Source organism: Meles meles, chromosome 8 (assembly GCF_922984935.1).
Source record: "Meles meles chromosome 8, mMelMel3.1 paternal haplotype, whole genome shotgun sequence".
NCBI lineage: Eukaryota > Metazoa > Chordata > Mammalia > Carnivora > Mustelidae > Meles > Meles meles.
This window is the reverse complement of record NC_060073.1, coordinates 24611097-24636636: the sequence shown is the minus strand read 5'-3', so window position 1 is coordinate 24636636 and position 25540 is coordinate 24611097. Positions and strand designations below refer to the sequence as shown.

Sequence of the window (25540 nt, the reverse complement as noted above, 5' to 3'; positions counted from 1 at the left end):
AAATCATAAACAGGAATGCTGATCAAAATTTATACCTTAAAATTCTGCTATTAACAATGATCTTCGCTTAAATGGTACCAACGTTTAAATAATTGTACAAAATTGTACAAAATGCTGTGTCATGGAAACAAATTTATAAGTCTATACAGAAGTTTCCAAATTGTTCAATAATCTTACAAGATTTTACTTGTCCAAAGGAGCACTACCTCATTTTTTTTTTTCTTAATGAAAATACTATGGAAACTATCTTCTTTCTCTAGAAATTCTACTTTTGGTTACAACATTTTTGGAATTCTATGTGAAAACAATATATGGTATTATCTTTAATATCACATTAAGGGAAAATTTGAATTTGGAGAATCACCCCAACAACCTAAGACTAATCAGTGAGGAAGGTAAGTGTCCAAATTGGGTAAATTCATTTGAGTTCAGAATATGTTCCTATCATAGGGTAATGTTTTCTGTTTTGTTTTTTTTTTTAAGACTATTTATTTAAGTCACAGCAAGTGAGAGAGAGCCCAAGTAGGGGGTAAGCAGAGGGGCAGAGGGAGAGGGAGAAGCAGACTCCCCACAGAGGAGGAAGCCCTAAGCAGGGCTTAGGTCCATTCCAGGACCCTGCAATCAGGACTTGAGCTGAAGGCAGACGCTTATCTGACTGAGTCACTCAAGCGCCCCATGTTTTCATATGTCTTATAAATCAATTCTAAAGGTAATTCTGAAAGTCGAGTTCCAGAATGATTTTGTAAGATGGGATAAAACCATATTCTTAAAAGAAGCGTCTTTTTTTTTTTAAAGATTTTATTTATTTATTTGACAGACAGAGATCACAAGTAGGCAGAGAGGCAGGCAGAGAGAGAGAGGAGGAAGAAGGCTCCCCACAGAGCAGAGAGCCCGATGTGGGGCTCTATGTGGGGCTCGATCCCAGGACCCTGGGATCATGACCTGAGCTGAAAGCAGAGGCTTTAACCCACTGAGCCACCCAGATGCCCCTTAAAAGAAGGGTCTTACAAGCAAGTTGCTAGCACAATGTTCATTGGACAGCTAATGCTATTTTAACCAAGCTGATCTGCATATTTGCCATAGGATTCATTTCAAGTTATCTTTTAGTTCAAAGAAGAAATGTGTATCAAGATTATGATCAGTTAAAGATAAACCTAAACAGATCTATATCCACTAAAGTCAAATCCAATGCATTATCCTTATTTAATACTTGGTTCTCTTGGGTCTCTACTCAATCACAATGTCTACCTCCACATCTCACAGAGAAATTTAGAAACAGAAAAGCATCCCCTTCACATATCATCTAAAACCTTTAAGCAGCTGGCAAGCAGTCACTAAGCAACTGCCCAGGTTTATCCAAGAGAAGGTTGCAGAGTTGAATGAACCCTGTTAGAAAGTGGGTCAAGGGACCAAGCAAACATAACTTCTCTAATAAAATTCTGCCCTGCTTCTTATCAGACTCCTATGGTGCCCAACTGTGATAATAGACTGGGAAAACAAAAACCAAACAGTCAATATGCCGTAGAGATCCACTGACTTAGATGCCCTTTCTTCTGCTATAATTAATCAAGCAATAATAGTAACCTTTTTGGAAACCATTTTGAAGTGTTTTTTTCATAAAACCCATTCATGTCTCACAACCACTACCATTTTGTCTCTCCCTTGTTCTTATTCTGATTGCTGGCAGATTATTTTCGTTGCAGAAATATATGTGGATTATATTATGTGAATAAATAAAGTGGGTTAACTTGAAAGGTATGGTCTGTAATAGTACATACTGCAGTCTAGTCCATATGACAGTCATAGAGAACGATTCACAACTAAAAACCCATAGGCAGTGTCTACAGTATCGCTGATCTTTCGGGTAAAAAGGGAATAAAATAGTGTATGATTTTTAGATGTTTCAGCAAGTTAGAAAGGAGAAACTAAGAACAGGAGGGTAGACAAAAGCAAGGAAGGAAGAAGGAAAGAAGGTAGAAAGGAACAAGGAAAGGAGGAATGGAATTTGGCTATTTGAGATTTTTAAACCAAAGATTACATTCACCTTGCAGAAAAAGAATATTAAAAAAATACCTGTCAAGTTTAAAAATGAGGAGTCTCCCCCATTAATTGCAATGGTAATATATTTGTAGATTTAGAATTTAGTGAATTCAGCTACAATTTTATAATTATCACACAGTTATACACTCTATGTTGTTATGCTAATTAACACATTTCTGTCTGGATAAGATAAGTGATGGTGCCCAAGAATGAATACAATTCTCTGATTCACAGGCTAAATTCTGTTAATGTCAGACGAGATGCATGAGTAATAACAAAAATTGGGTGTGAATTCCAGCCCCATTATGTTCCTGTAGTTACAGCGTGTCCTTCAACTTTTAAACTTCCAGTCTCATAATTTGCAAGTCCTTTTCATTAGATGCCAACTATCATAAATTATTTAATAGTTCATTTGACTTATACTTTAAGAGGAGTGATATTTCTAAAGGGTATTATTAGTGATCTTATCGATGTCTCTGAAATGGCATCACTTGGTATAGTTTATAAAAGAAATGACCCATAATTACCATTTCCTCTTTTTCTAAAATATACAATTTAAAATGTTTTCTTGTCATTGTACAGCTTTTTTTTTAATTTGTTTATTTACAGTATAACAGTGTTCATTGTTTTGGCATCACACCCAGTGCTCCATGCAGTACGTGCCCTCCCTATTACCCACCACCTGGTTCCTCAACCTCCCCCCCCACCCCCCCACCCACCCGCCACCCCTTCATAACCCTCTGGTTGTTTTTCAGAGTCCATAGTCTCTCATGGTTCATCTCCCCTTCCAGTTTCCCTCAACTCCCTCTCCTCTCCATCTCCCTATGTCCTCCATGTTATTTGTTATGCTCCACAAATAAGTGAGACCATATGATACTTGACTCTCTGTGCTTGACTTATTTTGCTCAGCATAATTTCTTCCAATCCCATCCATGTTGCTACAAAAGTTGGGTATTCGTCCTTTCTGATGGAGGCATAATACTCCATTGTGTACATGGACCACATCTTCCTTATCCATTCATCCGTTGAAGGGCATCTTGGTTCTTTCCACAGTTTGGCGACCGTAGCCATTGTTGCAGTAAACATTGGGGTACAAATGGCCCTTCTTTTCACTACATCTGTATCTTTGGGGTAAATACCCAGCAGTGTACAGCTTTTTTTTTTTAAAGATTTTATTTATGTATTTGACAGAGAGAGATCACAAATAGGCAGAGAGGCAGGCAGAGAGAGAGGGGGAAGCAGGCTCCCTGCCGAGCAGAGAGTCTGATGCGGGCCTAGATCACAGGACTCTGATATCATGACCTGAGCTGAAGGCAGAGGCTTAACCCACTGAGTCAACCAGGCACCCACTATACAACTTTTTTTTTTTTAAATGCATTTGTACACTGGACACAGATACCATCCAGCAATCTTCACTTGAGATAGAAAACAAGTGCTCATTGGAAACTCCAAGACTACTCACTATCCTCTTGTGTGACAAGGAGGGTGCTCTTCTCAAATGACTCAAGACAATACAATTGCAACTATTCGTAGGAAAACAGCTTCAAATTCTATTCAGATATTTTTCATTAAATCCCAAATGTTTTATCGTGCTCTGTCCAAAATTGACTGGTACGTCTAGGACAATGCAAATTTCACTTCAACCTTTATGCAAATCCCTCAATCATACATTGCCATCCCATTGCACACTGCCATGTGTAGAGTAGAGGAGCAGTGGGCATGCATGGAAAGAAAATGAGTTAAGAAGAAAGAAACTTCCACAGGAAATGAGGTTTGTTTTGTCTTCATTCCTATAGAATCCAATGATCGGTACCAAATTATATGTGAATGTTGGTGTCCCTTCTTCTTTCCTACTAATTTTTCTAAAATGTTGATCTCTGGATACAAACTTATGTGAAGGATGAAGGATCAAACTGAAAGTTGACTGAGTGTCAAATGCGAATTTCGTCTCTTTTGCTGTGATGAATTATTAGCTAGAAATATTCACTCCCTTGGAATTGTTTCCTAAGTGTGCACCCTTGTTAACAGCCTCATCATGTCCTGAGTAAACTTTTCCAACCATTGACTTTTGGTTTGACTTTGTGACTTGCTCTGGCCATTGAGATGTTAGTGGAAATGACTTGAGCACATGCTTGAAATAGCCTGAGTGGTTGAGTTTGTCGTCTTTGCTTATGCCATCATCATGAGGAGAAAATATCTTGAGTAGCCACAGTGCTTGGGTTCCACAAATAGACCTGAGGTTTAGAGCTACCACAGCTGATGCTTACAGACCCTGAACCTGAATCAGAGACACCCCAACCAATGTGCAGATTTGTGAGAAATGAATGTATATTATATGCTTTTCTGACTTTTTTTGATTGTATGTTAGCAAAGGCTAATATCTCCCCCAACTGACATCTGCTCTGAATGGAAACACTGGTCACAAACTCTGAAAGTGAAGTAAATCTTTGTTACCTGGCATTTGTGTAGGTAATAGGGATCAACAGGGAGAAATTTGGAGTTATTTTACTTTCCCTATGCCATAACTTTCATTACTGTGTTCTTAACCACCCCAAATAAACACACATGTCAAGGATAGAGCATGCTTGCTATGAAGATGTAACTGCAGGACAGGTTCCCAAATCTCTATTAGGATTCCCCCTCAAAACCATCTGTCATCAGTAAACAATCTAAGTCAAAATTGTGCACCCATTATGCAAAACTAGGTCCAAGCCAAGAATCCATGGGCCCCTCCTTAAACTGAGATGACTCCCCCTATGTTTCTTTTACACAGGAATGTCAGTACTATCATTGCTGGCAGGGTGGCAGAAAGGCTTTATGAGGCCCTACCTTCACATCAGAATGAGGGGGTTTCTCCTTGGCGTTGAAGAGGCTCAGAGCATTTCCTTCCATGCCTCGGTCTCTGCTGGGCTTCTCCCTCCAGGGTCAGCATGAACACTGAGAAACAAAACCCCACCCTTCCCTATTTCTCTGTTTCTTTAGAGAAATTTAAATATTTTCTCTGGATTACAAAACCTTTTCCAACATGGTGTTCTGTAAGAGTTGTTGAATGGGGCCAGGAGGAGAAACAGAGGGGAAAAGGGAGGAAAGAAGGGATCTGACTTGTCTTGCTATTGACTGCACAGTTCTTTAGTGAATAACGTGTAAGTCTATCACCACAGCCCACTCCTGCTCTTGGTACTTGCTGACACCAAGTTAGAAGGCTCTCTGCAGCTAGGTGGGAAAGAATGGCTCTTGTCCACCACAATCCGCAGCGTCAATTTCTCTGTACTGGTTTATCTATGCGTATGATTCCATGGTCTTTCCTACTTACAAAATTCTTTAAAACATCTGGACTGTTAATGACATGCTCTCTGATGCTGATCTGTGTTGTGGAACTAGTCTTCTTTAACTGTCATACTGTCATTTCAACATAAACGGAAAGGAGGTTAAAAAAAAAAAAAAAAAAATCATATGCTCAATCTGCCATCTTGATCCAGAAGTCAGTTAGGCAATTTACAAAGATTTGACTAGAAATTTGACTAGAGGCACATAATTTAGCTTTTACTTAAAAACATAAAGGACCCTGCAACAGAGATTGGAATTAGTTCAGCATGAAGACAAACCAGTTTTTTATTTTGCTCCAAATGATCACATTATGAATTTTTACATGTGGGATTTCAAGAAGGGATAAGTGGAGTGAAGAAGGCAGGACAAATTAGAGTATGGCTACTGTAATTTTACTGAGGGCACTAATTTTACCCAGGGCACAGAGCTCTTTCCATGGAAGAGCTCTCTATCTCTATATCTATCTCATCTAGTAAAATGAAAAACACTGTCTTTATATGTTATCTAATTTATTCCTTACAACCTAATAAGCCAGGTAATCCCATTTGCATTTTACAAATGAGAAAAAAAATTAAGATAAGCAAAGTTTTCTCCCCACCCATAAACAGCTTTTATTTTTTTATTATTTATTTATTTATTTACTTATTTATTTATTTGAGAGAGAGAGAGAGAGCAAGCAGGGAGGAGTAGAGGGAGAAGGAAAGAGAGAATCCTACACAGATGCTCAGAGCAGAGCCTGATGTGGGTCTTGATCTCATGATCCTGAGATCAGCACATGAGCCAAAATCAAGAGCCAGACACTTAACTGACTGAGCCACCCAGGTTCCCACAAATGAGAAAATTAACTAGAGATGTTATATAATTCATAGAAGCTCACATGGCCACTCAAAGCTTAATTTGAATCTGATTTCTGTGTTCTCCACTGATGGGCTTCATTCCAAAGTCCTCAAGTAATCCCAAAGGGTACTGCCCCATGCACACCCCTAAGATGTGCGGGGATCTACTTTTCCCAAAGTAGCTGGATGCATATTCAATTTTAACCAAGCAACTGAACATTTGTTTCTCCTCTTTTCTCCCTTATGAAGTCTTTTGCCTCTGACTTGCTGGGTCATCTGGATACTTTGATGCTCTAGAATTTGCAGTCTTGCTTATCTCTGAAGATGAACGAAACCTGAAAACTTGCTGCAAATGTTTAAATTCTCCACAATTTTCACACAGTAACAATGTCATCACAATCAAATATGAGAAAAATCTACCAAGGATACCATATTTACTAGGAGGTACCTTCAGTGATATTGCTATTGCTGTCAGGAATCGAACTAATGAGGAAAGATAACTTTTCCCCTCTTTTTTTTCCCCCTCTAACTTTTTTCTGTGACCTGTAAGGCCCATTTCATTTGCCTACAATGAGAGCTTCTCTAAAAGTTAAAAAAAAAAAAAAAAGTTGATAAACTTAACTTATAGCGTTTCTCTCCTCAAATCTTCTAAAACACCAGGGATATAAGATACCTATTCAGATATGGAAAAGGTAATCTGAGAGGAACTAACATGTCTTTAGAAAATGCAAATCAAAAAGAAAAAAAAAGCAAATTATAAGCTCACGGATAAATGGGGTTCACAGGTAAAAAAATGAAAGTAATCAAGTTTGAGATCTTAGACTATCCTCTCTCATTATTTAATATCCATAGCTATAAATAATTTAGCCTAGTGAGAGACCAGGAAAAAAAGATTAAACTTCTGTTGTAACAAATGCAATGTTTACTTTAGGTAAGGTATGAGCCAGCAATTAGGTTAGTCTCTTCTCATTGATAACTAGTCTGTGTCATCCAAAAACTACATGGTCTATTACACACCAATATCTAAAGTGGACACACCAATATCTAAAGTGGTTTGGGCTTATCCCTATCCTAATTTGCATACCCTTCAGGTGCAGTACAATAAAAAAGCAAGGTTGTAATTCCACTTTAGCAACTTCTTTTTTTTTTTTTAGATTTTATTTATGTATTTGACAGACAGAGATCACAAGTAGGCAGAGAGGCAGACAGAGGGAGAGAGGAGGAAGAAGGCTCCCCGCGGAGCAGAGAGCCCAATGTGGGGCTCGATCCCAGGACCCTGGGATCATGACCTGAGCCAAAGGCAGAGACTTTAACCCACTGAGCCACCCAGGCACCCCAACTTTAGCAAATTCTTGACGACATCTTCCACTTCTCTTCTCTCTCTCTCTCTCCCCCTTAACTGGCATGCTCACTAAGTCAATGAAGACTTTTAACATAAGGTACTCTGCTCCTCTGTATTTCAGATGTATTTCTAGAATTTAGCTGCCACTTGTCAGCTCAAGTTTCAATTCAGAAAAAAAAGTATCCTTTGTTGAGTCCATGTTAAATGGGAGAATAGAAAACACACAAATGTTTTCACAAGATGAAATAAACAAGTATATGTGTCAACTAAATACATCGACAAGTCTTTTTATTCAACATTTACTGAGTCAGATCCCCTCAGAAGTGGTGACAAAAATGGGACAGACATTCTCTGGATGTTGGGAACACATAACCCATGTCTACCAAGTGTTACAGTACAAATTTATAGACATGATAATAGAGCCACTCACTACATGTCATATTAGCATGGGTATGGGATGTATTATTAACCCAAGAGGTAGCAACAGGTAAGGAGAGGCCAAAACAGATTCAAGTAAGAGTTATATATGTGCCTGAAATATTTAAGGTTGAGCAAGAATTTTTCAGATCAAAAATAGAAAAGACAGGAACAATATAGGAAGGTCCTGAAATTTTAGGTAACTTATAAATTGGAGCACTATTAGAAAATATAAAGGACTAAGACAATATCTGTAAGAGGTGGCTAGAGTATAATGGCTCTTGACCATATGATAAAGAGAGCAGTGGTTTTCACTGAAGGAATTTGTGATACAGAACAACAAATCTAGAGAGCTTATCTAGAATGGCTATTCCACAAGTGGTCTGGACAAGATTAGAGGCAGGGGCAAATTTATTACATTAGCAGTTTTTGACCAATAGCTTCCCTTTTGAAGTTATTATTTACAAATTAGAATTGTTATAAAATATGGTTTTATTTTCTTAGAGCCCTAAAGAGTCATTAACGCCTTAATACTTGTCAGCTCAAATACTTAGATTTCTATGACAATTACCTAATCCCATGTACAGATTTTAGTTTCTCTGTCAATTTTGATTGGCTGAGATGATCACAAAATTCCAGACATAAAGGTATTAGAAATTGGACTCTAACACATAAGTAAAGAGCTAATTCCTTCCTGCTCTGTCTGCACTGGCTGCAGGATTGGATTCTCTCCAAAGTGAACATGAGATCCCAGTTCCTCACTTTACACGTGCTTGCCTTAGGCAAAGAACGCCAAGGAGATTCTCCCCTACGACCGCTTCAAAGAAGAGCAATGACAAGACCTCCAATCAGGAGAACATACTGCATCATCCGAAAATCTCTGTAAAACACATCCTTCAGGGACTCAAGCCTATGTATTTAAGTCTCACATCAACAAAGCCTTCCATTTAAATAGTCCCTGTTGGGAAAATGCATTAGTGTTTGCGATCTGTTAATTATAAATAGGCAGACTACTAATTCTTCCTGTAAGGTTTCCAAGACATCCTGTGAAAATTAATCATAATGGATTTTTTTTTAACATTTTTGTTTCTCTCCAATGGTTAATTATAGCTCCAATGAGTCTAATAAGACTGTGCCACAATGCTTCCATTGATAGTCTTTAAAATTGCAGGAAGCCTCAGGCCCAACTTATTCAATCAGAGGTCTTGATTTGTTTGGAAAATGACTACAATGTGAGCTACATTTTGTCACTCAGGGCCTATTTGATGAAAGGCTGTGAGCTCTTTCGTTTTCCTTATTCCAGATGAGGATTATTTAAAGATCTTCCCTACCATAACATCCTGCTATAAGGGAATATAGTGTATGTGGCTACCTTGGGGTAATAAAGCAAAATCCCTTGGATTAAGAGAGCATCGTATGGTGTTGATAGTAATCTCTTATAATTTTACAGCCATCTCCCATAGTAAATGCTTTGCCTGAGTCTTTCACATTTAAAAAAATTATGAAGTTATTCTGTTGAATCAGTTAATTTCTCCCACGTGTTTTTATGTCTTACAAGTCCAAGATGCATTGCTCCTGCATATATGGAGAAATAAAATTGCTTCTGAGCCTATAGAATATGAACCAGACCTAGAGCCGCTGGAATGCATAATCCACTGCCCACGGACATTTCATGTGTTCTAGATGGAACTTTGCCCTAGTTTCCATAAAACTACCAACAGAAACAATTAGACGAAATCTTATTTGTGCAAAAGGTTCACAACCAACAGAAAGGTTATGTTCTAGTTGAAAAATTATTTAACAAGTGAGTATCCAGGGAATTTTCCTTTTGTAATGAAACTCACCTGAATTTCATGAAGTCTTTCTGCTAATTCAGTGAGATCCACAGCTGGACAGTACAGAAGGGGACATAAAGCTGCCACACGAAGAGAGATGATCTTCTTATGCTAGACTTCCTTCTCTTCCTTCTGGGACAGAGAATGAACTCGGTTCAGTAAGGTCTCCTAGATACTAAACCGATTCATTCAGCTTGTTTGCATTAATATTCAAATGAAATGTGATGATGCAATTCATGGAAGTAAAGCTATGCATTCTCCAGAGTTTTGTTCTAGCTGGTAGAAGGGTTCTGGCTTTTCTTTTTCTCTTTGGTGGCTTTGGTGAACAGAAATTTTTTCCCCATTACTCCACCAAGTAGCTCTGAAGCTCTAAACACTTTCAGAGTTTACACTTACATAACTATAAGAATCAAGTATTAGGTAATAAACTGCAACATTTTTGCTACTTCTCCAACATGTGGCCAAAGATATTCTAGTCTCAGCCCTATTTCTAGCACTTGTTTAATTTGATTACTGGGGGAAAAAGTGACATTTTCATTATTTTTATCCATTTAAATAATTATAAAATCCACAGAGATGCTTCCAAGAAGAAGTAAAAGAATGATATAAGGTTCTTCTGTATGACTGAAGTTCATTTCTCAAGAATGATGTTAGGTCTGCAAGGTGAGCAGACGTGTGGGCTACTGGGAAAAGAAGTGGAATGGTCAAATAAAAGAAATGGCCTTTTTTGTTGTGGTGGTTTAAATCCAAAAGGAGAAGTTTAAAAATATTTGAATTATTAGATGTCTCACCTCACTCAAATTTGATGGAATCAACCAAACATGTCCAACAGCAAGGTGTTTCTCAAAAATACTTAAGAAATAATGTATTTGTTGTTATTTTTTTCAAGTTTAAGGGGCTCAAAAAATTATAAAGAAATACTCCTCATTAAGCTTTGTTAGTTTCTTCCAATAAAACTACTCAGTTCAAATATGGACTGCTAACTGTTAAAAGGAGTTTATTTAAGCAATTGGAAGAAAAGCACATAATTTTTCAAGTCCATTGATTTATTATATAGTAACACCATCATTATCAATAATGGTAACAAATTGCATTAATGTAACCAATCACAAGTTGAAGAGCCAGGTATGTATTAACCGATTTAATTCTCATAAGATACTAAATAAATAGGTAAGTGCTACTACTGCCCTTACTACAAATCAGGAAGCTGAGGCACGGAGAGGTTTAGTAGATTGCCTAAAATTATAATCTTAAGAAGTGACAGAGCAAAGGTTCAAACCAAGATAGTCTAGAAATAGAGCCCATGATTTTAATCAGCAAGGGTGGGATATATTTAAAAAGTTATATACCAAAATGTTACAGAATTGGATATAATTAAGTGGTAGAAACGTTGGTCATTTTCAAATTCTTTCTGCTTTTATGTCCTTTTCACATCATTTATTATGAATACAAATACTTCTATAATTAGAAATAAAGTTCCTTTAATATACTATTAAAGTATTCTTAGTAGTTTGTACACCTCTCACTTCCCTTCCAAAAAACAAACAAAACTTTAAAAAATAAACTTTATTTTCTCAAATATGCCTATAATGCCCTGCATCAGTAAACCAACAAGCATTGGAATAGCCTTCATCAGGGAAGGAGTTTAAAAATCGGTCCCCTATAGATAGCATAAACATGATTCAGAAGTCTTGCATTAGGTGAATAAGGAAAAGGACAACCAATATAATCTAAGAGCCTCAGAATGAACAAATTAGAGAGAATAGATACAGGCCTTCAGGGAGCAAACATGAAAACAAGGAAATATGTTCAACACACATAAAGTACAGACACTGTGAAGTCAGGAATTCAATTGTCATAAAAGCCAGCCAAAAGCAGGTTGAGGGGGGGGATGGGTTAAACAAATAAAGGGGATTAAGGGTACAAACTTCCATTCATAAAACGAAGAATTGGGGCGCCTGGGTGGCTCAGTGGATTAAGCCACTGCCTTCGGCTCAGGTCATGATCTCAGGGTCCTGGGATCGAGCCCCGCATCGGGCTCTCTGCTCCGCAGGGAGCCTGCTTCCTCCTTTCTCTCTACCTGCTTCTCTGCCTACTTGTGATCTCTCTCTCTCTCTCTGTCAAATAAATAAATAAAACCTTAAAAAACAAAAAAACAAAAAAAACGAAGAATTCATGGAGATGAAAAGTACAGCATAGGGAATATAATCAATAATCTTGCAATAATATCAACATCATATAGTGACAAATGGTAGCTACATTAATCATGGTATGCACTGAGTAATGTATAGAATTGTTGAATCGATATGTTATACCCCTGAAACTAATATAATATTTTATGTTAACTATATATCAATTAAAAATTACATCAGGAAAAGTGGCCTACAGGGAATAGGGTATGGAAGAATGGTCAGACAAATGTTACTTTTCCAAAGAGACTTACTAGTCTGGTTGTCATGTCTCTGGTTACCCATTATGTGGCTCTCAATTCTTTTTTTTTTTTTTAAGATTTTATTTATTTATTTGAAAGAGAGAAAGTAGAGCAAAAGTGAGAGCACATACAGGAGTTGGGGTACAGAGGGAGGGAGGAAAGGCTGGGGGGAGAGGAAAAGGGAGGGGGAGGGGCAGAGGGACAGGGAAAAGCAGGGTCTCCACTGAACAGGGAGTCCAAAGAAACAGGGCTTGATCCCAGGACCCTATGATTATGACCTGAGCTGAAGGCAGTGTCTTAACCACCTGAGACACCCAGGTGCCCCAAGAGCTCACAATTCTGTACCAGATTTGCCCATTAAAAACCAAACCAAACCAAACCAAACAAAAGAAGAGAAAACAAAACAAAACAAAAAACCTCTTCCCTTGTATAAAAATGGGAGGGAGAGAATAGAAATTACATCAGTCTGTTGGATTGGGGAATTCCAAATAACAGACTTCTATACTACAAGCATTACAAGTACTAATGTCTAAGGACTCTTGGGAACTGTTAGGCAACTGCAACACTTACTTCTACCAGTAACACTATTAGAACATTCGATTGTGTTCTATAAGAACATTAGTGAAACCCATCAAATTATCTAAGGAAACCAGAGCTATAGGAAAATCAGATCCTGATCCAAAATCTGTAAACACAGGTTCTTGCCAATGCCATAATAGGTGCCAATATTAGTAAATGAGGTTTGGTATCTGTCCTGGGACCAAGTATTGAACAAATTACATAAGAACAATATGCTGAATGGTTCTGGTTCATTTCTCTTGAAATAGCTCCTATTTTCTTCCCCCTACCATCTTAATCCTTGATTAAACAACACAGTTTTTACTACAGAGAATTTCTCCACTCCAACCCTCCCCACCTAATTTCAGGTTGTAGTTCTTCATCAGTGTTTTTCACAATGGTTTCTTCCCCTGGTAGTACTCAAGGACTTGTGGAAGTTCAAAGAAAAATGTGTTCTTTCTTCCTGTGTTAATAAAATAATAACATGCCAATATATTATCTTAAAAATTTAATATCATTGAGATATCGTTGAGAATGCGTAGGCCCACCAAATGATGATTTTCTTCAAGTATTTATGGAACTTGAACACAGGGGTGCTTTGGTATTTTACCCAGGCCTTGGGATCTATTTTATAGAAAATATGTAAATTTTTTAGTCACAATACATGCCCTGAGTAGAGGAGTTAGACAATGGTGGCAGGCAAAACCATTGCAATAAGGTAAAGAATAAATGTCTCATCACCAGAGGAGATTAAGTCAAGAAGAGAGCTATACCAGATGTTCAAAATAGTATGGCTACACATTTTGTGAAGTTACACGTCAAGCATATAGTACAAACTAAATTTTTAAGTTCATAGAAGTTCACCTAAAGACATGCGGATTTTGAAAATAATGAATGGTTGGGGCACCTGGGGTTTTTGTTGTTATTATCTTGTTTTGTTTTATTATTTTTTAATTTTTTATTATGTTCAGTTAACCACTGTGTAGTACACCATTAGTTTTTGATATAGTGTTCAGTGATTCATTAGTTGTGTGTAACACCCAGTGCTCATCATAACATGTGCCTTCCTTAGTACCCTCACCTTGTTACCCCATCCCCTCGTTCCCCTCCCCTCTGAAACCCTCAGTTTGTTTCCAGGGATCCATAGTCTCTCGTGTTTCATCTCTCTCTCTGATTTCTCCCACTTCGGATTTTTCTCTCTTCCTTTATGGTCCTCTGTGTTATTATGTTCCACATATCAGGGAAGCCATATGATAATTGTCCTTCTTTGCTTGACTTACTTCACTTAACATAATCCCCTTCAGTTCCATCCATGTCGATATAAATGGTGGGTATTCATCCTTTCTGATGGCTGAATAATATTCCATTGTATATTTGGACCACATCTTCTTTATCCTTTCATCCACTGAAGGGCATCTCAGCTCCTTCCACAATTTGGCTATTATGGACATTGCTGCTATGAACACTGAGGTGCATGTGCCCCTTCTTTTCACTACATCTGTATGTCTTGGTTTTGGCTCTGGTCATGATCTCAGGGTTGTGAGATGAGCCCTGAGTCAGGCTTCATGTTCAGTGAGGAGTTTGTTTTAGATTCTCTCCCTCTGTCCCTCCCCAGACTCATGCATTTTTCTCTCTCTCAAATAAATAAAGAAATCTTTAAAAAGTAAAGAAAGACATCTAGGTTCTTTCCATAGTCTGGCTATTGTAGACATTGCTGCTATAAACATTCGGGTACACGTGCCCCTTCGGATCACTATGTTTGTATCTTTAGGGTAAATACCCAGTAGTGCAATTGCTGGGTCATAGGGTAGTTCTATTTTCAACATTTTGAGGAACCTCCATGCTGTTTTCCAGAGTGGTTGCACCAGCTTGCATTCCCAGGGTTTTGAAGGGTCAGGGGTGGGAGGTTGGGGGAACAGGTGGTGGGTGATGGGGAGGGCACGTTTTGCATGGAGCACTGGGTGTTGTGCAAAAAGAATGAATACTGTTATGCTGAAAAAAAATAAATAAAAAAAAAATAAAAATAAAAAAAAAATAAAAAAAAAAAAAAAAGTAAAGAAAGAGCATGTTTCAGATTATATGAGACATCTGAGAGAAGATATTCCATAGAAAATTAAGGTAAAATCCTGAAAGATATTGGGAAATCTAGTTAGAAATATAGACTCAGAAGCCATAGGGATTCTTGGCCATAAATTGAACCATTAAAGCAAAGAGATACATATAACAGATCTAAGATTCTTAGAGATTATCCACAGTTAGCAAATTAGAAAAAGAAAAAAACAAAAGAATATCTTATTAGGTAGGCTAAAATGGTAACTTTGATGCAAAATCAAAATAGATTTCCAATTTTCCAAAACCCACCTATTAAAAAAATGAGTAAAAGGGAAATAACCAAATGAAAAACCAACTTTATACTACTCTAAGAGGCTATTGTGTCTCCTTTCCAGGATGTTGACACTTTCTCCTGATCCCTTAGCTCATATTAACTTAACCCATAAATAAAGTTTTAGAGATGGATTTCCATTAGCTTGCCTAAAAAGAAAATATTTTTATGATGATAAGCTTCTTGGGGCTAGAGGATCAGTATTTGCTGGCTATAGACAAAGTAGTATACCATACAACTTCCATCTAAATGATGAATAACAAATTAGAATATTACCACTGTTCTTTAGCTAAATTCCTTCAAGTGCATTGGAGTGAAGCTCAGACTGAGAAATACTATTATTAATGATGATGTCTCAAAAAATAAATGGTAACTTGAGCCTGAACAAGGGGATTCCTATTGTGTCTACAATCTGTACCGTTGGCTCTTCATTCCTACTCATGCAGTTTTCCAAGTTCCTTACTTGAAAAAAGAAAAAAACTTTGTCCTTTAAATAAAGGGCTGCAGCACATGTCTGCATATACAAGATGCTGACTTGCAGTGTACATCTAGCTCACATCAACCACAGAAGTTTAATGAATCACTTTCTTGCCTGCCCTTGACCTTGCTGAGAATGCTGTGTGCAGGAATCAAGAAACCTGTGAGGCCATCTGCTGTGAGTCAGCCTTTGACCAGTTTCCCCTATCCAGCTGTCACTCGCAAGTAACATTGCATGCACAGACATTTTTCACACACATGCAAGTGTCCCAAATTTTGGCCACAGGGGAACCTTCTTCAGAAATGCACTAGAGGTATTTAAAACAATTTAGTTTTCTGACTTCAAACATGGAATTTTTAAGCTGTGAGTAACCTTAGATATGCTTTTTCTCAAGGTATATGATCTAATTTTAATTCTAAACAAAAAAATAAGTAACATTATGCATGTAATAAAATCAATAAAATATACAATAGACATACAATAAAAGTAACTCAGTTCTCTATACCTAGAAGTTTCCAGTATTAGCAGATTTTTTTATATCCTTCCTTTTATATGCTTATAAACAAACACACACAGTATTACATCCTTTTTATAAAATGAAATCACATGATTAACATTATTCTGCTTTGGTTATAATTAGCAATGAATGCTAGAATCTTTACATATCAACATATATGGTCTTACTTTACAGTTTTTAAGGACCATGTAATATTTCATTTTATAGAATTATTATACCTTATTTCATCAATCCCCTATTCATGGGCATTTCAAATTATATTCTTTTCCAATTATCTTCTCCTGTCCCAAGCAATTCTGCAATGTTTAGTTTTGCACATCTTAGCATTGTTTTGTAATTATAAATGTGGATTAAAATAGTCAGTGAAGTTTGATGTTATTCATTTGTTTTAAGTCTAAGCAGCAGCACAACAGGGTTAGAAGACTGACTTTGTAGTCAGGCCCAGCTGGATTCGAATCCTAGTAATGTCACTTACTTCTCTGAGTGATTTGGGCAAAACACTTAACCCCTCGATGAGTCTCAGATTTCTTCTTTGCAAAATGGTAAGTCCTGGACAATTAAGACTTGGAGGTTATCTTCCTTAAAAGGTGGTATAAGGAAGTATTCCAATATTTAGAGCTAAGAGAAGGACAAAGAGGGAAAAGAACAAACTCTAAGCGCAGAGCTCTGGAGTCAGGATTGGACTAAGTATCAAGTCCTCTAGTTTCCAGACGAATGTTTTTCCAAGCAATTGAAGTTTCCTAGGCTCCGTTTTGATATCTGTCTTCGCTCACTGACTGTGAGGGTATCTTCACCTTGTCCGCCCCACATGGGGCAATGACTAAGAAACTTCTGGCAAAGTCCATCTAAAGAACTAAGAGGCATCTCAGCAGAATATGACTGTGTTGTGGTTTTTATGGTCTCTTCCTACTGGGGAAGTCTTGAGGACAACATTCAGCCATGACAGCAGTCATGGATTGAAGCAGAGATTTGATTGTGGCCACAGACGATACACCCTTGATCAATACCCTCTCTGAACCTGGGTGGGGCCTGGCTGCTTACTAAGAGGCATTCACTTCAAAGACATTCATGCTTGGCTAAAAGGACTCCTTTAAACTGCCGCATCACGATCAGACTTTCACATTTATCTGAAGGAGATAGTCATCGTTATCTTGAATATGTTCTTGACAATGATCTTGTGAACTAGACAAAGGAATCACTAGCTCTTTCTAGGGGTTTGAGGAAAAGAAGCTTAGAGGCACTAATCGATTGGCCCATATATTTTAGATCTAAGTTCAGTTTTCTTTCAACCATCTCATACTGAATGCCATTGTATTTTAATATAAGAAAATAATGACCTGACCAGTGTATCTTCCTCTAGTTCTGGTCTTAGCTCTTGCAGGAAAAAGTAGCTTTCTTTCATATATTTTCAGCAATGCCGAAGTGAATATAACACAAATTGCTCCACACGGCTCTCAAACCGCTCCTTTATTTAATCTAGTATTTATGAATAGCCTCATCTCTATCTTCTATGATCTCCAGGCTCATCAGACCACGGTCATGGCTCTCAAATATGCCATGCACTTCTTTATTGCCATTCCTTCCCTATTGGCTTTCCTCCAACTTAGAGATCCTTTCCTCCATTATCCACACATGTACATTATATTCTTCCTAAGCAAAGCAGATAAAACATTGACTGAGAAGTCCTTCCTGATTTCTGTAGTCACAGTGAATTATTCCTTTTGCATAAATCAAAGCAAATACGTACATACGTACAGTGAACTCACATATTTATCTCCTTTGGATGAAATTCTATTTTGCCTCCCTGGCCAACTGGAAACAATTTATGTGCAAGACTCAGAACGAAACACCTACCTAGGCATATTTACAATTCCCTTCAACTGGTATGTCCTTCCTCACTAAATCCTATCCAATGTTCAAGGGCCAGCTGAATACCCCTTTCCCATAAAACCCATTTTAACTTCCATTAAAGAGGCATATCATTCTCCTTAAATTCCATTATCCTTTTAGGGCAATTTCCTCTTTCTCACGCTACAGTGGTTTAAGGATATTTTCATTCTTCCAAAAGATTTGAACCTCCATGTAGGCATAGCTATATTTATTTTATTTAGCACTGTATCCTCAGAATCCAAGGCACGGTAGGAACACAACAAAGATGTGTTGTATATATGGGGAAACATATCATCTTTTCTTAGAATTATCTATGCTCACATCTAAGTTTATTTAAATATCTCATAGTTACTTTTATTCAGAATTCAGTTTTATTTTGAACCCTATGAAATTACCATTCCCCAGGTCATGAACAGTTGAGTATATGCAATTTCATTTGGTTCAACCTAAATGTTATGGAGTGAATGGGATAATGGATAGATAAGTGAATGAAAACTCCCCACGGTTGTAAGTCATGGCATGTGTGCATTATAAATCACAACAGAAAGATTATTTCATTTGATAGAAAGCCATTGGGAGGTCAAGGAGGGGAGAATTTGCATTAAAGTACATCACTCTCCCACAAGGAAGAAAATAAATTTCAAATACATCATTAGCTACAGGGAGGACTAGTATAAACTATACAGCCACTAGGTTTTTTGTTTGTTTGTTTGTTTGTTTGTTTTTTTAACCACCATATTCAATTTCCTTTGTGTTCACCAAAATGAAAAATCCCTGTACCTGAGTGAAACAACAAATTTGCATCTTTGTTTGTCTTTCCCTGGTGAGAATTTCAGCCAGGAGAAGTCATTTGGCTACACTCCATTGTCAAAGCGGTACCAGCTGGGAAATGACAAGGGTTCAGAAGCCAGGCCAACTGTACACATCAGGAGACTGCCTTTGCTATGGGACATGTACACAGCGGTTACATAAAAGGTGTGCATTGCCCACGCTTTTTAGTTAGTATTTGTCTAGCGTGTCCCAGATACCATTAATGGGCTGGGTTTCCCTCCACTGTACTGACAGCCCTTTTGGGAATTTATGTTTGTGTCTCAGCAGCATCATGTAGAAATTAAGGCATGGGTTTTAGAGGCTGAAATAACAAGATTCAAATCCCATTTTGTAATTTTTGAAAAATTTGATCATCTCCCTGCACCTTGATGTCCTTATTTCTAAAATTATTTAAAACTAAAGTTACAGTAAAGGTTTTTGTGACTATTACTATGCTTTAAAGGAAGCCAATTTAACAGATTCTCTGTCACAGAGTGGGTGTTTAATAAATGATAGTTTACAAAAACCTTTCTGGTTCACTTCTCCATTGTTTAATATCTCCTGGAACAGAGGACAGAGGTCTCTATATGCTACATGCAGAGAAAGGCTACAGAAACAGAGTTTAATAGAAAACACAGACATTGAACATATTGCTTGAGAAGTAGCAGTAATAAAGTAGAAGAAAAGGAAGCAACCACAGAAGAAAAGGAGAAAGAGGGAGAGAAAGGGGAGAAGAGGAGAAAGCTATGATTTCTTTAGCACTCACTGTATACCAGGGACTAAATTTCATGCCTATATTAAGGATCATATAATAAAGTGAACTAAGCATTTCAGAATAGAGAGTGAATAGAAAAGACAAAAAATGAGAAAGAAATGATGATAAATCTAAGAATCAGTCCTGGATTAATATCCTCATAATAGAAGTTGCAGAGAGCATGAAGAATAAACACAGAGGGGAGCAAATGATCAAAATAATAATTCAATTTCTCAGAAATAAATCACATACACTTCCAGATTTCATGGATACTCATGTACCCATCACAATGGCTGAAGGAAGGCTCATGCCAAAGAACACCTTTGTGAATTTCAAAATATTGGTATTTTGGGATACCAAAATTTGGGTACCCAAATCCCAAAATTTGGGATACCAAAATACCAATGGTAGGTAGGGGAGTAGGGGAGGGGAGTCTAAAGAAACTTTTTTAAGGGAAAAGGCAATGAATACAAAGAAGGACTCAGAATTATAATGGAAATGGAATTCAAAAACATACTAAATCTCAGGTAAAAAATGAGCAACTGCCTTCAAAATTCAGAAGGAACAGGTAGATGGTTTGCAAACTAAAATACTATAACCAGCCAAACTACCAGTTTGAAAACACACTACACATAGTAACACATTTGATTCTTCAACAGTCTTAAAAAGATAGGTATTATTATTATTCTCATTTTACATATGAGGAAATTGAGGGACAGAAAGGTTAAAATAACGTGTTATGTGGGAAAACCAGAATACCAAAAATCCACAATTTGTCCAAAACCTGACATCCCTCACCTTAACCAAAAATAAACTACTAGCCAATAACTACCGCCTCGATCAGATGTGGTTTTATCATGTTAAACATAAAACCCTCTCATAATAAATTCAAGGGAATGTTTTCCATATCTGTAAATACTTTAAAAATAATTATAGATCAACTCTATGGTTGCTATGTTTTTCTTGAAACGTTAAAAAAAAATCAGGTAACTGACCAAAACCTAAGTTTAATTATTATATGGATTTCTTTCCATTTCCCTTCCCATGGTCTTTTTCTAATTTTATTAAAAATATTAGGATTTTCATAGGCTCCATTTGCTTATAAATTTGATGGGTGTGTCTATACACTGAGCTCATCCTTACCCTGAATTAAAATGCAAACATATTCAGTAGAATAAGAAATATTTTAGCAGAATAAGAATGTTTCTAAAGCTTTAATCTAAAAACATGCTTCCAAGAAATTGACTTTTCCAGTGACCCAAATATTCTTTAAGCTCCTCGCATCCCTGGGATGTGCACCACCTAATTGAAATAGTTTCATAACTACTCCTTATTCTTTACATGTTTTGTGACACAAGCCAAAGGAGCGTATCAGTCACTTCGCTAATAAGCATTCTCTGAAGCCCATGGAAACAGAGGGAAATGCTCCCTTTATTTTTCCACTGTGTATTACGTTCCCTAAGCATGTATTATTATTATTCTTATTACCCAGTTGAACTAGTCTAATTTGCAGTTGGATAAATCATAAGCCAGCAGATTGTCAAGCCTCCCCAACTTATTACTTTACTTTATCCAAAGATTTTACAGCAGAGAACACTGGGGATATTACAGATGACTCAAAGTTATATTTTCTTCTCCCTCTAAAAGCTGAAAAAGTGCACACTCCCATAAAGAAAACTCACATAAATAATAAGCACTGCATTTCATTGTTCAAAAAATATTTAAAATAATCCATAAAAATGCAAGGTTAACTCATTAGATAGTGCCAGTTTTTCTAGATATTCAAATATACTAACACTTCTAATATATACTCTAAATCACTTTTAGAGGTGGGCATTTCTATGTTTGGTTACCAGGATCCAACACCCCAACTTATAATAATAATACTCTAATGGAATGTGGCATATAGAATCCATCCTCAGTTCAGACCATGTGGTAGGGGACACTTTCTTTACTTTACATCCAAGATTGGGGCCTGAGCTAAGTTAATCCTTAGTCCCAAAATTTGCCCCCTAAAAATGGTTTAGTGAAATGTGTATCCCCTAACTTGATCTGACAAAGCAAGAACTTTTGTTCTGTACTTGGGAGAAGAGAGTGATTAGGGATCTTACAGATTTAAGATTCTTGGGACCTCTAGGGTGAAAGTATGCTGAGAGTAAAGCAAACCGAAGACTAAAGCTCAGAAGCAAAGAGAGAAGAAACAAGGTCTGCTCACCTCACTTGAGATGTTGGGTCAGCCTTTGGAATTTTCAATTATGAAACCAGGTCAACTTGGTTTTTCAGGTTCTTGTTCAAAAAAAAAAAAAAATCTTAAATAATATTCTACTGACATGCAAATCTGAGGTTATGTAAATATCTGAGTGATAGATATGACCATACATTACATTAGAAATTCTGGGTGCTCTAAATACTCGTTTCAGGAGTGTGAAGATAACTAAGTCATTATTTCCACCCTCAACCTACAAAGAATTTCTTTCCCAGGCTTCTTGTTGATACCTGGTCTTGAGAATCTTGTTTTTCATTTTCTCCTATAAACTGCACAAAAACTGTGGATAGAGCTGTAATGCTTCTAATTCTCAGGCAAACAATATTTAGTTTCAGTTTTGTTAAGCTATTGCTAAGTCAGTTCAGAGATAAGAAATGCATAGTGTTCATTAGATTGTCAGAGTCATTGTTTATTTTGAGATTGCTCTTATTTTATTTTATTTTTTAAATTTTATTTATTTATTTGACAGAGAAAGAGATCACAAGTAGGCAGAGTAGCAGGCAGAGAGAGGGGGAAGCAAGCTCCTTGCTGAGCAGAGAGCCCCATGTGGGGCTCAATCCCAAGACCCTGAGATCATGATCTAAGCTGAAGGCAGAGGCTTAACCCACTGAGCCACCCCAAGATTGAATTTTTTTTGAATTATGTTTTTATTTTGATTCCAGTACAGTTAACATAGAGTGTTATATTAGTTTCAAGTATATAATAGAGTGAGCAATTGCTCTTTTAACAAATAGTAAGAGTTTCACGGTGTTTTGCCAGGAGAGAGCACAGTCCTAGAAGTCAGATTTCCTGTTGCTCTGGCCTTGCTACTTGACAATGAAAACTGAAAAGCTAGGAAAGTCCATGCCCCACAACATCCTTAATGTCCTACCATTAATCTTCAGTACTGTACAGTGATAATTTCTAGATACATTGGGCTTCTCTTATCTATATTAATAAAAGAAAAGAGGCTTTCCACCATTCTTGTTATCTGGTGCTGTGTAACAAGCCTCCTCAAAATATAATGGTCTAAAAATAAAAACACATTTATTCTGCTCATGAAGCTGCATTTCAAGAAGAGCTTATTTTATTTCACTTGGTCTCAGCTGGAGGGGGTTGAAGAATGGAGGTGGAGTCCTCTGAATAAGGGTCACATGCTCATATGTCTGGAACCTGGGATTGGGAAGGCTCCAACTGCAGTGGGATGGAGGAGGGAATGCTTGGGGTTCCTTGGGTTTCTCTCTCCATTTCTGTCTACATTTGATTGGCTCCCAGCTCCAGAACTGTCATTTCTATTGCTGAGCTCTCTAGACACATAGACTCAGGGAAGATAGACTTCTTTCATATCAGCTCAGGGATCCCATGGCACATGTTCCAAGAGAGTGGCAAGCAGAAGCTGTAGCATGTTTTTTGACTTTGTCTCTGAAATCACACAGGATCATTTCCACTGCCATCTGAGAACTGAGGCAGTGACATAGACCTACTCCTTTTAAAGCAGTGTGGAAATACAATCTGTTTCTTGATGAAGCAGTTACACGAGTCTGGAAAAACAGGTGAAACCATAAGCTGTAACCATTTTTTAAAATAAATATACCAACACCTCAATACATAATTATATGTGAGTCACAAGCATGTGCATATTCTGGCTTAGGTCATTTTTCTTCATTTGAGTCCCAGAAATGTCTGCATCTGATTGCTGTACCTAACACTAGAATCAGTGCACTATGCAGGTAAGGAGAAAGGCATATCTCAGTTGAGTGTTAGAAGACAGACTGAAGCCAGACTCTAAATGAAATGTCATTCAATCACCCACATTACAGAAAATTTAAAAGACCTTCCACATTTGTTTGGGTTGGGTAGAATAAAACAGTTCTCTGCTTTTTTAAAAATTCATCAAAAATAGCTACATCAGTAGTACATTTTTAATGACCAAAGGGGATGCTTTCTTTGAATTTTTATTCTACCACTTTAAGAAAACAGGATGTGGTTGTTTTCAAAATGCCCAGTGAAGAGGATGGTGGAGGAGTAGGAGACTAAAATTAGGTCCCAGGAGTTCAGCTAGATAGTTATCAAACCATCTGAACACATACAAACTCAATAGGAGATAGAAGAGAAGAGCAGCAATTCTAGGAAAGAAAATTACCACTTCCTGGAAGGTAGGACGTGTGGAAAAGTGAATTTGGAGCCACAAGAAGATAGACCACAGCAGGAGGGGCTGCCTCCCAGCAAGTGGTGGAGCAGTGGAGCACAAAATTAGAACTTTTAGAAGTCTGCTCCTCTGAGGGACATCACTCCAGAAGCTAAGTAGGGGTGGAGCCCTTGCGAGGACAGTGAAGTCTCAGGACCCACAGGGTCACAGAAAGACCAGGGGTGTCTGAGTGTGGCAGAGCCACCAGGGATCAGAGCTGAGGAGTGCACTCTCAGTTCAGAGCTATCTTAAACCATGATCCGAGGCAGAGTGAGACCACTGTTCTTTGAGCAGGGACCCCACAAGTGGCAGATCCAGAGAGACACCTTCCTTCCTCCTCCGGGAGGAGCAGTGTGAGAGTACACAGTAGAAATCTGCTGGGTTTGGAGACTCCAAATGGGGCAGTGCACCAGAGATAGAAAAGCTCAGTCACAGCCTGGGTGAGCTGAGAGTGCAGCCAGAGACTAGGGAGATGGGAGGGACTGACTGCTTTTTCTGAGGGTGCACTGAGGAGTGAGGGCCCGAGCTTTCTATTCTCTGGGACCAGAGATTGGGAGGCTGCCATTTTCACTCCTGTCCTCCAAAGCTCTACAGAAAGCATTCAGGGAATAAGAGCTACTGAAAGTGAACCTGAGAAGATTACTTAGTCTGGCCCGTGGCAAGGGTGGTGCAATTCTGCCTCAGAGAAAGACATTTGAGAATCACTGCAACAGACCCTCCTCCAGAAGATCAGCAAGAACATCCAGCCAACACCAAGTTCACCAGTCAGTGAGAAATGCAGAACTCCAGAGCTAGGGGAAAGCAACACATAGAATTCATGGCTTTTTCCCCATGATCCCTTAGTCTTTCAAAGTTAAATTTTTTTAATTTTATTTTTTAAATTTTTTTCTTGTTCTGTTTATTCAACTTTTCCTCTTTCCTCTTTTAACGTTTTTTTTTAACTATTTTATCTTATCAATACCTTTTAAAAAAACCTTTTTAAATTTTCATTGTTACAGTCATGTTTTATTCCTTCACTATATTTAACCTTATTTTTTTTGTGTACATATAGGTTCTTTTTAGTTAAAATTTTGGGATACAATTTCTTCTAATAGATCAAACTATACCCTAAATCTAGCACATGGCTTTGTTTAATCTCCAGCCTGATCACATTCTCTCTCTTTTTTCCCAACCAACTCATCTTATCAATTCCTCTTTTAGAATCTTTTTAAATTTTCATCTCTATAGTCATGTTCCATCCCTTCATTCTGTTTACCCTTATTTTGTATATACATAAGTTTTTCTTTCTTTAAAATTTTGGGAGATAGTTTCTTCTAAGAGACCAGAATACATACAAAATCAAGTGGGTGGCTCTATTCTTTTCACCAGTCATATATACAGATATCTATCTATCTATCTATCTATCTATCTATATAATTTCCCCCATTCTTCTCCCCCTGGTTTCAGGTCTCTCCTGATTTGGTTAGTGTATATTTTTCTGGAGTCTTTG

General features: G+C 37.5%; 1 protein-coding gene across 4 annotated transcripts in view; it reads right to left on the bottom strand.

Annotated features, from left to right (window-relative positions):
• Window positions 1-25540, bottom strand: part of LRRC4C (leucine rich repeat containing 4C) — a 1220402-nt gene that overhangs the window by 598946 nt on the left and 595916 nt on the right. For all 4 annotated transcript variants that reach the window (XM_046014217.1, XM_046014224.1, XM_046014218.1 and 1 more), the window contains one exon: window positions 9807-9929. The gene's annotated coding sequence lies outside the window, so the exon portion shown is untranslated. The remainder of the gene's footprint in view (window positions 1-9806; window positions 9930-25540) is intronic.